Source organism: Pseudorasbora parva, chromosome 19, assembly GCF_024679245.1.
Source record: "Pseudorasbora parva isolate DD20220531a chromosome 19, ASM2467924v1, whole genome shotgun sequence".
Classification (NCBI taxonomy): Eukaryota; Metazoa; Chordata; class Actinopteri; order Cypriniformes; family Gobionidae; genus Pseudorasbora; species Pseudorasbora parva.
In genome coordinates this window covers 24,924,508-24,939,542 of record NC_090190.1, presented here as the reverse complement: position 1 = coordinate 24,939,542, position 15,035 = coordinate 24,924,508, and positions in this window count along the sequence as shown.

Sequence of the window (15,035 nt, the reverse complement as noted above, 5' to 3'; positions counted from 1 at the left end):
CGAGCGGCGACGCTCTGCTTTTGTTGCGCCCTGTGAGCGGAGCTCGTACTCGGCTTAGGCTGCCTGATGTCAGCGGCAGCCCCAGGGACCTGGACCCGGAGAGGGAGAAACTGCTTTAGCGCCGCAGCTTGTTTCTTTGACTCCTGGAACCTCTCGGTGACAGTGTGTACTGCGTCACCGAAGAGGCCACCAGGAGACAGCGGCGCGTCGAGCAGGAAGTTTTTCTCCCTCTCCTTGATTTCAGTGGGGTTGAGCCATAAATGCCTCTCCGTAGCCACCAATGCTGCCATAGAGCGGCCAACACATCTGGCCGTCTCTTTGGTGGCCCGGAGAGTCAGATCAGCTGCTGTTCTTAGCTCATTTATGACATCACCCCCCACTTCATCACGTCCATCTAAGTCCCTGAGCAGGTCAGCCTGATAAGCCTGCATTATAGCCATGGTATGCAGGCATGCAGCAGCCTGACCTGCCGCCGAGTACGCTTTGCCCACCAGTGCCGACGTTGTTTTTAATGGTCTGGTGGGCAAAGTCGGGGCCTTCAGGGACGATGCCGAGGAAGGCGAGAGATGGCTCGCGAGCGTCTCTTCTACCTTTGGCATCGCCCCATAACCGTAGTGCTTCAGCCCCATGATGTTGCTGTAGACCGAAGTCTGAGGGCTGAACACACGGTATGATGCCGGTCTCCTCCATGATGTTGCCACCTCGGTGTGCAAATCATGGAAGAATGGAGGTTCTGAAGCGCGAGCGGGCAGGAATCTTTCATCTAATTTGCTAGATCTTTTTCTTCCTGCCTCAGATCTTTCTACGGGCCAGTCAATATTTAATCTGGCCACAGCTCGCGTTAGAACCTCAACGAGCTCCTCACTCGCAGGGGACTGAAGTGGCGAATCTTCAGTCGCGATGCTCTCAACGTCCACCTCCTCGGAGCTGGATAGTTGGAGCACCGGCGGCTCTCTCGGGGGGGAAGAAACCGCAATGCGTGCTTCCAAGCCCCGAGAAGAGCCGCTGGATGGAGCAGGTGAGGGCAGAGATAAGGCAGCGCCCGTCTCAAACCCCTCTGCAACATCCAATTGTGAACCCCACGACTGCAGCCTCCGCTCTGCCTCGGCAGCAGCGGGACCAGAGCCGCGGGGAACACGAGCCGAGGCACCCTCCTCGAAGAGTGCCCGGCGGGAGCGCAGCGTTCTCAGTGGCATACGCTCACAGTGCTCGCAAGCAGCCCCCTCGAGGGCTGCCTGGGCATGCTGCACCCCCAAGCAGGCAACACAAAGAGAGTGTGTATCCCCACTCGTGATGTAGCGTGGGCAGGGATGTACACACCTCTTGAACTGACTGCTTTCACTCGCCATTTCTCTATCTATTTATTTTCTCTTTTTTGTAAATATAAGGAATATTTAACAAAGGGTGGAAAAACTCTTTCAATAGACAGACAAAAACACCAAATAGACAGACAGGTTCACACAGATCGCTTGCTGAAGGCTCAGAAGCTAGTTCCTGTTTGTTTTCACGGACGTTTTATAGCTTCCGGTCGATGACGTCATCACGCCGACGATCGATCTTTTTTCCGATGGAATGGTTCTACAGGCGCTTCACGACGCATTAACGCAGAGGCGTTCTCACAGCGTTTCGACGCAGCTCGAGTTCCCCGAAAGGGAACCAAATTTATCCAAAAATTCTCTATAAGATAATAAAACACAGTTGGAATTTAAAAGCTGTTTAACTAGCACAATGTTGTTTTCATACCATTTATTATAGAAGAGAGATCTATTTTTATATTAATGCATCTATTATTCCAAATGTGCAGTTAATCTTTGTCGTGCATTAATGTGAGTGATGACAGATATTATGGGAGAGGCTTAATGCAACGCAAGAGATGCAGATAATTTGATCTTGACTGTTAAGAAACTTTAATGAATATTGTCACGTAACAAATCTGCTTCAAATTAAATTAAAAATGAAATTACAACATTAAAATAAAAATGTAAAATGTGTACAAATATTTTAAAAAATCGTGAATATAAAAAATTAGGAATTATATTCATCAAAACAGTGCACATTTAATTTATCTAACTTTTATGTTGGTTTGTTCGTTTGTCTCTTTCCTTATAAAGGTCCTTATAAAGGTTAAAAAGTTTTTTGCTAGGTGGCTTTTTTTAATTATATGATGTCATTACATCGTCTTGACGCCAGCCAATCGCTGCATTGCTGATCGTGGTTTCGATGCATCTGCCCTCTTCAGGGAACGTTTGATGGAGTATTTCTGTTTCAAAAATCAATCAATCAATCAATCAATCAACTTTATTTATATAGCGCTTTTACAATCACGATTGTGTCAAAGCAGCTTCACAGTGTCAAACAGGATAATATTGCGACAAAATTAGATTTGGCTGTACAGTCGTACTGGAGAAAACAGTAATGTTATTAGCTTAGTTTAATTTATCATATAGCAACAATGTTGGCAGATCAGTATTTAAGTTTATAGAATTAAATAAGACCTAATTCATACATTTTATTTGTATAATAAGTTGAATAACTTTAATCATATTTTTAGTGTCCCCAACTGAGCAAGCCAAGCCAAAGGCGACAGTGGCAAGGAACCAAAACTCCATCAGGGCATGATGGAGAAAAATAAACCTTGGGAGAAACCAGACTCAGTCGGGGTGCCAGTTCTCCTCTGGCCTATTAACACACCGTGTAAGATTATTATTCTGGCAACCTTACAGGTCAGAAATCATATTAGATTGGAATATTCAAAATTTCAGGGTATAACGGAAGAGACAGATTTATTTGGAAATAAATGATGGGATGGTGCGTCGATTACACAAGAGTATGAATACAAAAATACTCCTTCCGGTTTCTCACAAGTTTCGGAGAATTTTTTTCGAGTATGGGTCCGCTTGACATCGACAGACCGAAAGGTTCTTGCATGAGCCGTACGGGCTCTTCTTCCGGAAGAGTGCGCGCATGCGTGACTAGTGCAAGAGAGCAAACGCACAACCCTAACGCCCAAACGTTCTCAAGGTGCAGATCCACTCGTCCGTGCAACACTTCTGTCGCGCCGCACCGCGCTTCACTTTATTCCTATGGGTGACGTCAAACGACTTTAATGCGCCAGCACAGCATTCCGGGAAGGCAGCGTTGCATTTGAACCGATTTGAACGCAGAAATGACAAGAAGCGTCACAACATCTACACAACGCTACAGTCGTGTCGCAATAGTGGATCTCCACGGTCACTGCTGTCACAGGACTTCACGAAATCAACAAGAACTGTGTTTTTGATGGAGCGGTCCCAGTGATAAAGGTTCACGGTCGTGCTTTGGAAGCAAGCGGTGAGTAAAACTGCTTCAAATGTCTATGTTGTTGGCTATCGTCGTGTGAGTAAACATCAGTAAACAACACGATCATGTATAGTTAATTTATCAATAGAGCATGCAATGTAAGGTGTGTGTTTAAATACATTTGTTTAGCTGACCAATATGTCAGTTTGTTTATTGTAAAACCACCCAAACATAAACCTAGGCTAGGGGACGTTCTCGCTAGCGTGCTTCTTCATTCAAATGCGCTAACGGTTACTCCATTGTTTTTTTATATACTATCTGACGTGCAAAACCGTTTTGCTTGCTACTGCTAAGTTTTAGTCGCATACATAGTCCATAAACCAAATCATGTCATCATATACCACGAGTAAACAAATGCAAATGTTGACAAGCCACTAAATACAGTACATACCACAGAGATGGACGTCCTGCTGCTGCTGTATCTCCTGTTCAATTTATTTCATCCTCCGGATCTGATTCAATCAATCAATCAACTTTATTTATATAGCGCTTTTACAATCACGATTGTGTCAAAGCAGCTTCACAGTGTCAAACAGGGTAATATTGCGACAAAATTAGATTTGGCTGTACAGCCGTACTGGAGAAAACAGTGATGTTATCAGCTTATTTTAATTTATCATAGCGACAATGTTGGCAGATCAGTATTATAGTTTATAGAATTAAATAAGACCTAATTTTCTGATTCTGTATCATATATGTATTAGTTGAATCTGATTGATAGCCTTGGTTTATTTAGGGTAACGTATACTTTTCCACGCATGACAATGTCAGCTTTCAGAAGCTCTCGTGCTGTAGCTGCGCTCATCATTCTTTAGCTCCGCCCACACGATACGCCTCCAGCAGCTCCGTTTTTTTCCGGAAAGACTCGGTACAGCCTATCTTTCTTTTATAAATATAATAAAACTAAAGACTTTTCGGAGATATGAAGGATGCAATACTACTCTATAGGTACTCAAGATTGACATGAGATTGACTGAAACTGAGTGCACTTTAAGTGCACTGTAACAAATTGCTGTAGTTTTTACAGCAAAATTCTACAGAACCTTACCGTTTTTCCCTTTCACAAGTTATTACTGTAATTTGCAATGCATTATGGGTCAAAATGGTTATTACAGTTGTTAACTGTATATTTCACTGTCAACTGTAAATTAATTTACATGTAAGAGGTGTTGTAACTGTAACTCATACATTTTTACATCAACTTACTGTGATGAGGCATTATGGGATTGCTCGGGCTGAATGCAGGGAAATTTGAAAACTAGGACTGAAGCAGATCAAGAACAAGATAAAGGAAATATTCAATCAAGTTTTGGTAAGTTCACTTAAATTTACGTCTCTTAAAATCTAATGTAGCATAAATGCCGTTTAATTGATTCATATTTTGAACAGAATTCATAGGCCTAATGTCAGATGTAATGCATTTTATCGGCTTGTAGTTAACCACTGCATGTTATCAAGACATTTAATGGGATGTAAAAGTGCTCGATTAAAAAAAAAGATTCTCTGAAACGTTACGCTACGTTATTTAGTAAAGGTGTCGTGTCGTTAACTTTAAATTTCTTGTTTCAGGCGAGGAGGAGAATCGCAACGGCGCGCCATAACGGCTTTGAGGTGGAGACCTTAACATAAAGGTAAAAACATCGTAAATATCAATCTCTAATATGGATGAATAGTTTGTTACAAATGTATTCGCCTTTGCGCTCAAGAGAATATTTTTAGAGCATTTGCAGTTTGGCAAACACATCGACTTGAAGTGCTGGTGAGGCAAAACTACATGCAGTAGCCTATACGTGATGTTAGTTTTGCAGACGAAAAACATTACAATATTATATTAACATCGTTGGGTGCTGCGATTCTCATTTCACCCGTTTGGATTTCTCATTGCACGCAAAACTATTAACAAAGGTCTGCTTCTTAACTAAATTGAACGGAAGCAAGTTGATATATCAATCAATCAATCAATCAATCAATCAACTTTATTTATATAGCGCTTTTACAATCACGATTGTGTCAAAGCAGCTTCACAGTGTCAAACAGGATAATATTGCGACAAAATTAGATTTGGCTGTACAGTCGTACTGGAGAAAACAGTGATGTTATCAGCTTATTTTAATTTATCATATAGCGACAATGTTGGCAGATCAGTATTAGAGTTTATAGAATTAAATAAGACCTAATTCATATATTTTATTTGTATAATAAGTTGAATAACTTTAATCATATTTTTAGTGTCCCCAACTGAGCAAGCCAAGCCAAAGGCGACAGTGGCAAGGAACCAAAACTCCATCGGGGCATGATGGAGAAAAATAAACCTTGGGAGAAACCAGACTCAGTCGGGGTGCCAGTTCTCCTCTGGCCTATTAACACACCGTGTAAGATTATTATTCTGGAAACCTTACAGGTCGGAAATCATATTAGATCGGATTATTCAAAATTTTCAGGGTATCACGGAAGAGACAGATTTATTTAGGATGGGGCGTCAATTACACAAGAGTATGAATACATGAAAGATCGGAATTATTGCGCCGAAGACGGGTTTTGAGCATGTCGTGCCAGTGAGGCAAATTCGGAGGAGACACCATTTGACACGGCTCAGCAGACACTCCAGGATGCGTTGGTCATGTCCAGGCAGGTCCACCATCCGATCCGGACAGGGCCCAGATCCGGGATAAACCTCGGGATAAACAGAGAGACTAACATTAGCGTAGATGTCACTCTTTTTATGATGTAACGAGTACATCAGGTGTTATGGGAAGTGTTCCCGGTTCCGGCTGACCTAGTTAATGCAGCCTAACAATCAGTCAATTGAATTGAATAATGAAAGTTAAAAATGTTCTATGTGTATGCCATAGTAAAGAGATGTGTTTTTAGTCTAGATTTAAACTGACAGAGTGTGTCTGCTTCCCGAACAATGCTAGGAAGACTATTCCACAATTTAGGAGCTAAATAGGAAAATGATCGACCGCCTGCAGTTGATTTAGATATTCTAGGTATTATCAACTGGCCAGAGTTTTGAGACCGCAATCGACGTGATGGGGTATAATGCGTTAAGAGCTCGCTTAAGTACCGGGGAGCTAAACTATTTAGTGCTTTGTAAGTAATAAGCAAGATTTTAAAATGTATGCGATGTTTAATAGGGAGCCAGTGCAGTGTTGACAGAACTGGACTAATATGATCATACTTCCTGGTTCTAGTAAGAACTCGAGCTGCTGCATTTTGGACTAGCTGGAGTTTGTTTATTAAGCGAGCAGGGCAACCACCCAGTAGAGCATTACAATAATCTAGCCTTGAGCTCATGAACGCATGTACTAACTGTTCAGCATTTTGCATTGAAAGCATGTGCCGTAATTTAGATATATTTTTAAGATGATAGAATGCGGTTTTACAGATGCTAGAAACGTGGCTTTCAAATGAAAGATTGGTATCAAAGAGCACACCCAGGTTCCTCACTGACGACGAGGGCTTGACAGAGCAGTCATCAAGTGTTGGACAGTATTCTCGGTTACTACTTGTGGAGCTTTTCTGTCCAATAATTAAAAATTCAGTTTTATCTGAATTATGTTGCAGAAAATTACTATTCATCCAATTTTTTATATCAGCTATGCATTCTGTTAATCTTGTGAATTGGTAGGTTTCATCAGGGCGTGAGGAAATATAGAGCTGAGTATCGTCAGCATAACAATGAAAACTAACGCCATGCTTCTTAATGATATCTCCCAGTGGTAGCATATACAGGGTGAAAAGCAACGGTCCTAACACTGAGCCTTGCGGTACCCCATACTGAACTTGTGATCGGTGTGACATCTCTTCATTTACTGCTACAAACTGATAACGGTCAGATAAGTACGATTTAAACCATGCCAAAGCAGTTCCACTAACGCCAACATAATTTTCGATTCTATTCAGAAGAATATTGTGATCGATAGTATCAAATGCAGCGCTAAGATCGAGTAACACTAATAGAGAGATACAACCACGATCAGATGATAAGAGTAAATCATTTGTAACTCTAATTAGAGCAGTCTCAGTGCTATGATACGGTCTAAATCCTGACTGGAAATCCTCACATATACCATTTCTTTCTAAAAAAGAACATAATTGTGAAGACACGGCCTTTTCTAGTATTTTTGATAGAAACGGTAGATTCGAGATTGGCCTGTAATTGACTAATTCTTTAGGATCAAGTTGCGTTTTTTTAATAAGTGGTTTAATTATAGCCAACTTAAAAGTTTTCGGTACATATCCTAATGTCAAAGATGAATTAATGATATTAAGCAGAGGATCTATGACCTCTGGAAGTATCTCTTTTAATAGCCTAGTCGGTATAGGGTCAAGCATACATGTTGTTGATTTTGATGATTTTACAAGTTTAGCCAGTTCTTCTCCTCCTATAGCAGTGAATGAGTGTAATTTTTCCTCAGTGACCCTGCAGTGCTCTGTCTGAAGTGATACTGTAATAGACGGCTGCATGGTTATAATTTTATTCCTAATATTATCAATCTTACTAGTAAAGAAGTTCATAAAGTCATTACTGCTGTGTTGTTTACAAACATCAGAAGCGGAAGCTTTATTTTTTGATAATTTAGCCACTGTATCGAATAAATGCTTAGGGTTGTGTTTGTTTTCTTCTAAAAGAGATGAGAAATAAGCAGATCTAGCAGTTTTTATGGCCTTTCTGTATGCAATCATGCTCTCTTTCCACAAATTGCGAAAAACCTCTAGTTTTGTTTTCTTCCAGCTGCGCTCCATTTTTCTGGCTGCTGTTTTAAGGGCCCGAGTGTGCTCGTTGTACCACGGCGTTGGATTATTTGCTTTAATCTTCTTTAAGCGCCGGGGAGCAACTATGTCTAAAGTGCTAGTAAGGAGAGAGTCAATAGTTTCGGTTGCAGCATCAAGTTCCTCTTGGCTATCTGTAATGCTGAGGAGATGGAACTGATGAGGAAGATTATGTACAAAGCAATCTTTAGTCGCAGCGGTTATCGTCCTGCCATATTTGAAGCGAGGGGATGGCTTTGCAGCCTTAGGTAAATTAAGTATACATGATATTAGGTAATGATCTGAGATGTCATCGCTCTGCTGCAGAATTTTAACAGTATCAACATTTATTCCATGTGACATTATTAGATCTAAAGTATGATTAAGGCGATGAGTGGGTCCCGATACGTGTTGTCTAACTCCAATAGAGTTTAGAATGTCTCTAAATGCCAATCCCAATGCGTCTTTTTCATTGTCTACGTGGATATTAAAATCCCCAACAATTAGTACTTTATCTACAGCTAATACTAACTCCGATACAAAACCAGCAAATTCTTTGATAAAGTCTGTATTGTGCCCTGGTGGCCTGTATACAGTAGCCAACACAAATGTCAGAAGGGATTTATCATTTACACTACACAGTGTTACATAAAGCACCAAAACTTCAAAGGAATTATATTTGAAACTAGACTTCTGAGTAATACTGAAAATATTATTATAAATTACAGCCACACCTCCCCCTTTACCTTTCAGACGTGGCTCATGTTTGTAACAATAATCTCGGGGGGTGCACTCATTTAAAGTAATGTAATCATCAGGTTTTAGCCAGGTTTCTGTCAAACACAGCACATCTAAGTTATGATCTATAATCATATCATTGACAACAAGCGTTTTTGGCGAAAGGGATCGAATATTCAGCAACCCAAGCTTTATCAATTTTTCATCCGTATTATATCTGTTGTTTATTTGTTGGACATCAATTAAATTTTTACTGTTGAATGGTTTTGATGGTTTTTTGTATTTACTAATTCGGGGAACAGACACAGTCTCTATGTGATAATATCTAGGTGAAAGAGTCTCTATGTGCTGGGATTTAGCTGACTTTGGTGACGTGAGACAGCTAGCAGACGGTTGGTTTAGCCAGTTTGTCTGCTTCCTGACCTGGGCCCCAGTGAGTCAAGGTTTAGCTCTAAGACTATGTGCCAAATTACTAGAGAGAAGAGCAGCACCAGCCCAGGAGGGATGAATGCCGTCCATCTTCAACAGGTCAGGTCTGCCCCAAAAACTTTTCCAATTGTCTATGAACCCTATGTTATTTTGCAGACACCACTTAGACAACCAGCCATTGAGTGATGATAATCTGCTAACTATTTCATCACTCCTTTTCGCGGGGAGAGGACCAGAGAAATATACGGCTTTTGACATCGTACTTGCGAGTTTACACACCTCTTTAATGTTAATTTTGGTGATCTCCGACTGGCGAAGTCGAACATCATTAGTGCCAACGTGAATAATAATCTTAGAGAATTTACGATTAGCTTTAGCCAGCACTTTTAAATTTGCTTTGATGTCAGGCGCTCTGGCTCCCGGTAAACATGTGACTATGGTGGCTGGTGTCTCTATTTTCACATTCCGTGTAATAGAATCGCCAATAACTAGGGCACTTTCAACAGGATCCTCAGTGGGTGCGTCACTGAGTGGGGAGAACCTGTTTGATGTTCTAATCGGAACGGAAGAGTGGTTTTTTGATCCGCGACTATGCTTTCTCATCGTCACCCAGCCCTGCTGCGCGGGCTCAGCCGGAACCAAACAATGAGTGTTCACTAAGCTAGTCGCATCCAAAGCAGTATCTAAAGCTGTTACATTCTCACTACTCTCACATAAAGCTTGGATGCGTGTCTCTAAATCTGAAATCTTCTCCGTCAGCCTGATTAATTCCTTACATTTATCACATGTGAAGCCCTGTTCGCCAACGGAGATAGATATGCTAAACATGTAGCATGCAGTGCAAGTGACAATGACAGGAGAAGAAGACATGGCTTACCGTATTTGTTGATGAATCCAAAACTTACCACAGTTGTCTGATGGAGTCTTTTTAATAATCCAACTCACCACAGTTGTCTATAGAACTCAGAAAACAGGAGACCTGGATGCTGGGATGGAAAGCTACCAGGCTAGCGAAAAGCTAACGTGTGGTAGTGATTTAGATTAAAAGCTAGTAATGTCAAATTTAAATTGATAGGCTATATTAAACACTATATGGTGATGAGTAAGTTATATTTAGCAGTGTAAATTACAAAGAAAATATATCAAATAGAGATTCAAACACAGCTATACAGAGCTACAAACACTGTGGTGGCAGCAGCAGCAGGCAGACAGACAGGAGCAATCGATCAGGACAATTCCAAGTATAAGTGTGATTATCAATAATCACATATATTTATTAATCAATCAACTTTATTTATATAGCGCTTTTACAATCACGATTGTGTCAAAGCAGCTTCACAGTATCAAACAGGATAATATTGCGACAAAATTAGATTTGGCTGTACAGTCGTACTGGAGAAAACAGTGATGTTATCAGCTTATTTTAATTTATCATATAGCGACAATGTTGACAGATCAGTATTATAGTTTATAGAATTAAATAAGACCTAATTCATACATTTTATTTGTATAATAAGTTGAATAACTTTAATCATATTTTTAGTGTCCCCAACTGAGCAAGCCAAGCCAAAGGCGACAGTGACAAGGAACCAACACTCCATCGGGGCATGATGGAGAAAAATAAACCTTGGGAGAAACCAGACTCAGTCGGGGTGCCAGTTCTCCTCTGGCCTATTAACACACCGTGTAAGATTATTATTCTGGCAACCTTACAGGTCGGAAATCATATTAGATTGGAATATTCAAAATTTCAGGGTATCACGGAAGAGACAGATTTATTTAGGATGGGGCGTCAATTACACAAGAGTATGAATACATGAAAGATCTGAATTATTGCGCCGAAGACAGTTTTGAGCATGTCGTGCCAGTGAGGCAAATTCGGAGGAGACACCATTTGACACGGCTCAGCAGACACTCCAGGATGCGTTGGTCATGTCCAGGCAGGTCCACCATCCGATCCGGACAGGGCCCAGATCCGGGATAAACCTCGGGATAAACAGAGAGACTAACATTAGCGTAGATGCCACTCTTTTTATGATGTAACGAGTACATCAGGTGTTATGGGAAGTGTTCCCGGTTCCGGCTGACCTAGTTAATGCAGCCTAACAATCAGTCAATTGATTTGAATAATGAAAGTTAAAAATGTTCTATGTGTATGCCATAGTAAAGAGATGTGTTTTTAGTCTAGATTTAAACTGACAGAGTGTGTCTGCTTCCCGAACAATGCTAGGAAGACTATTCCACAGTTCAGGAGCTAAATAGGAAAATGATCGACCAGTTGATTTAGATATTCTAGGTATTATCAACTGGCCAGAGTTTTGAGACCGCAATAGACGTGATGGAGTATAATGCGTTAAGAGCTCACTTAAGTACCGGGGAGCTAAACTATTTAGTGCTTTGTAAGTAATAAGCAAGATTTTAAAATGTATGCAATGTTTACTAGGGAGCCAGTGCACTGTTGACAGAACTGGACTAATATGATCATACTTCCTGGACTCTAGTAAGAACTCTAGCTGCTGCATTTTGGACCAGCTGGAGTTTGTTTATTAAGCGAGCAGGGCAACCACCCAGTAGAGCAGCCTTTCTCAAAGTGGGTGCCGCGGCACACCGGGATGCCCCCTGACTGTGTCAGGGGTGCCGCCAAAATATTACGTAGGCTAAAAAAAAAATCTGAAATTTCATATATAAAATATATTTGAATTTATATAAATACATTCTTCTTCTTGTTAACCGTTTCGCATGTACGATCACACATTCACACATGTGATTAGAACGGTCAGTGCATCGCGTTCATTCATCAAATGTGCTTTCGCGCTTGCACTGAGCCAGAGACAGGCGCGCTCAGAGCTGTCATATATCACAACTTTTCAGTGTTTTCAGCCACATAATGTTTATTTAAGGTTTCATACATATACGTACTAAAAAAACAATACATGTAGAGTTTGTAAAATACACAATGATGAAAAATGAAGAGGCAATAATAATCCTTTCCATTATAATTAGTTTTATTCATATCAGCTAACGTACACATTGTGTAAGTAACTTTAAAGTTTACTCTATTCTTCTCCCAGTTCACCTGCCACTTACTTTTATGTATTTTGGGAGAAGTGGATGAATTCACGTCTTGTAAATCCAACATCCGATTTCCTGAACTGCTCCTCCGGCGGCGATGGCGGCGCCCGTCGTGCATACAGCTCAACTAACGCGATCGTTATAAAGGTGTTTAAACGACAAAACACTTCCACTTCTATATATTTGACAATCGGAACATCAGATATTTCAGGCCACATCTAACAAATGTGTGAATATTTTAAATAAAAAAGGAAAAATGACAAAAGCAGATCATCATTCATTCAGCTCTGTTGTTGCTGTCATAGACAGTAAAAGAAATGGACCGAGCGATCCCATTACGTCAACGGCGAAATAATGAAGTCAACCTAGGGGCACTCACTTCCTGATGGCTGAGAGAACTGCGCAGGCTCAGACTGAGCTTGAGGACGTAGTTGTGACGTGAGCCTCCTGTCTGACAGCTGTAGGTCTTCTAGTAGATTTGGAAAGTGAAAGCTGAATCACGTTGTTTAAATATTTTCTCCCGTTGCTTTTGGCTCACTCTGGGCTTCTCCCCATTCTTCTCCCTTGACTTTATCGGACTTTATGTTTCCATGTCCCCCCCACTGTCTCATAGACAGTAAAAGATTGCCTGCGAGCGTCTCCTCAGGTCTATACGGTAATTTCTCAACTGTGCGACAGGGTCGCGTTGCTTATGACGCAATCGTTAGCCTATTTTTACAAAAACAGCTTCTGCGGGGCGATAGTGTAAGATACAAGGTAATAGAGCCTTTTATACATTGTCGTGTTTCTTTAGAAATAAACAATGGACAAATGGAGTCTTTAAACGTCTCAGATGTAAAGTTATTCACTGTCAAAGTGACTCAAAAATGAATGGGAGTCAATGGGATGCTAACAGCAGGTGATGGCTTGGTTAGCAATGGCAGCCCCTAGGGGTGGAACGCTTTCCGAGCGCTAGATTACCCCCTTGGTTGCTGTGGTGTGTCACGTGACAAGCAATGACGCGTCACCATGGAAACCATAAAGTGACACATTAATAACGGTGGCTTTGAAAAACTCAAGCTGGGGGGTCAGCCAGAATGTTTTAAATTTACGTGTGAAAGGGTTAAACATATGAGCGGATTAATGTATTAATGTATTGTAAATTAATTTGAGATAAATAAATAAATAAATATATATATATATATATATATATATATATATATATATATATATATATATATATATATATATATATATATAATTAACCATAAAAATCTGTCTCACATCAGTAGGCCTAACTGTCATGACGTCCCCACCGGGGATCGTTTTAAAAAAAAATTAAAGCCCCACAAGAACCGGACAGTTTTTACTGTGAAATGAAGTATGCTCTGTTCATTACTGTCCGGTCTAAATAAACAGGACATTTGCATTTAAATTTGGGTTATGCAGTGTTTTTAAATTATATTTTAAACTGGGGTGCCTTGAAATTTTATGCACTTTCGAAAGGTTCCCTGACTGAAAAAAAGTTTGAGAAAGGCTGCAGTAGAGCATTACAATAGTCTAGCCTTGAGCTCATGAACGCATGTACTAACTGTTCAGCATTTTGCATTGAAAGCATGTGCCGTAATTTAGATATATTTTTAAGAAGATTGAATGCGGTTTTACAGATGCTAGAAACGTGGCTTTCAAATGAAAGATTGGTATCAAAGAGCACACCCAGGTTCCTCACTGACGACGAGGGCTTGACAGAGCAGTCATCAAGTGTTAGACAGTATTCTAGGTTACTACTTGTGGAGCTTTTCTGTCCAATAATTAAAAATTCAGTTTTATCTGAATTAAGTTGCAGGAAATTACTATTCATCCAATTTTTTATATCAGCTATGCATTCCGTTAATCTTGTGAATTGGTAGGTTTCGTCAGGGCGTGAGGAAATATAGAGCTGAGTATCGTCAGCATAACAATGAAAACTAACGGCATGCTTCCTAATGATATCTCCCAGTGGTAGCATATACAGGGTGAAAAGCAACGGTCCTAACACTGAGCCTTGCTGTACTCCATACTGAACTTGTGATCGGTGTGACATCTCTTCTTTTACTGCTACAAACTGATAACGGTCAGATAAGTACGATTTAAACCATGCCAAAGCAGTTCCACTAACACCAACATAATTTTCGAGTCTATTCAGAAGAATATTGTGATCGATAGTATCAAATGCAGCGCTAAGATCGAGTAACACTAATAGAGAGATACAACCACGATTAGATGATAAGAGTAAATCATTTGTAACTCTAATTAGAGCAGTCTCAGTACTATGATACGGTCTAAATCCTGACTGGAAATCCTCACATATATCATTTCTTTCTAAAAAGGAACATAATTGTGAAGACACTGCCTTTTCTAGTATTTTTGATAGAAACGGTAGATTCGAGATTGGCCTGTAATTGACTAATTCTTTAGGATCAAGTTGCATTTTTTTAATAAGTGGTTTAATTATAGCCAACTTAAAAGTTTTCGGTACATATCCTAATGTCAAAGATGAATTAATGATATTAAGCAGAGGATCTATGACCTCTGGAAGAATCTCTTTTAATAGCCTAGTCGGTATAGGGTCAAGCATACATGTTGTTGATTTTGATGATTTTACAAGTTTAGCCAATTCTTCTCCTCCTATAGTTTTGAATGAGTGTAATTTTTCCTCATTGACCCTACAATGCTCTGTCTGA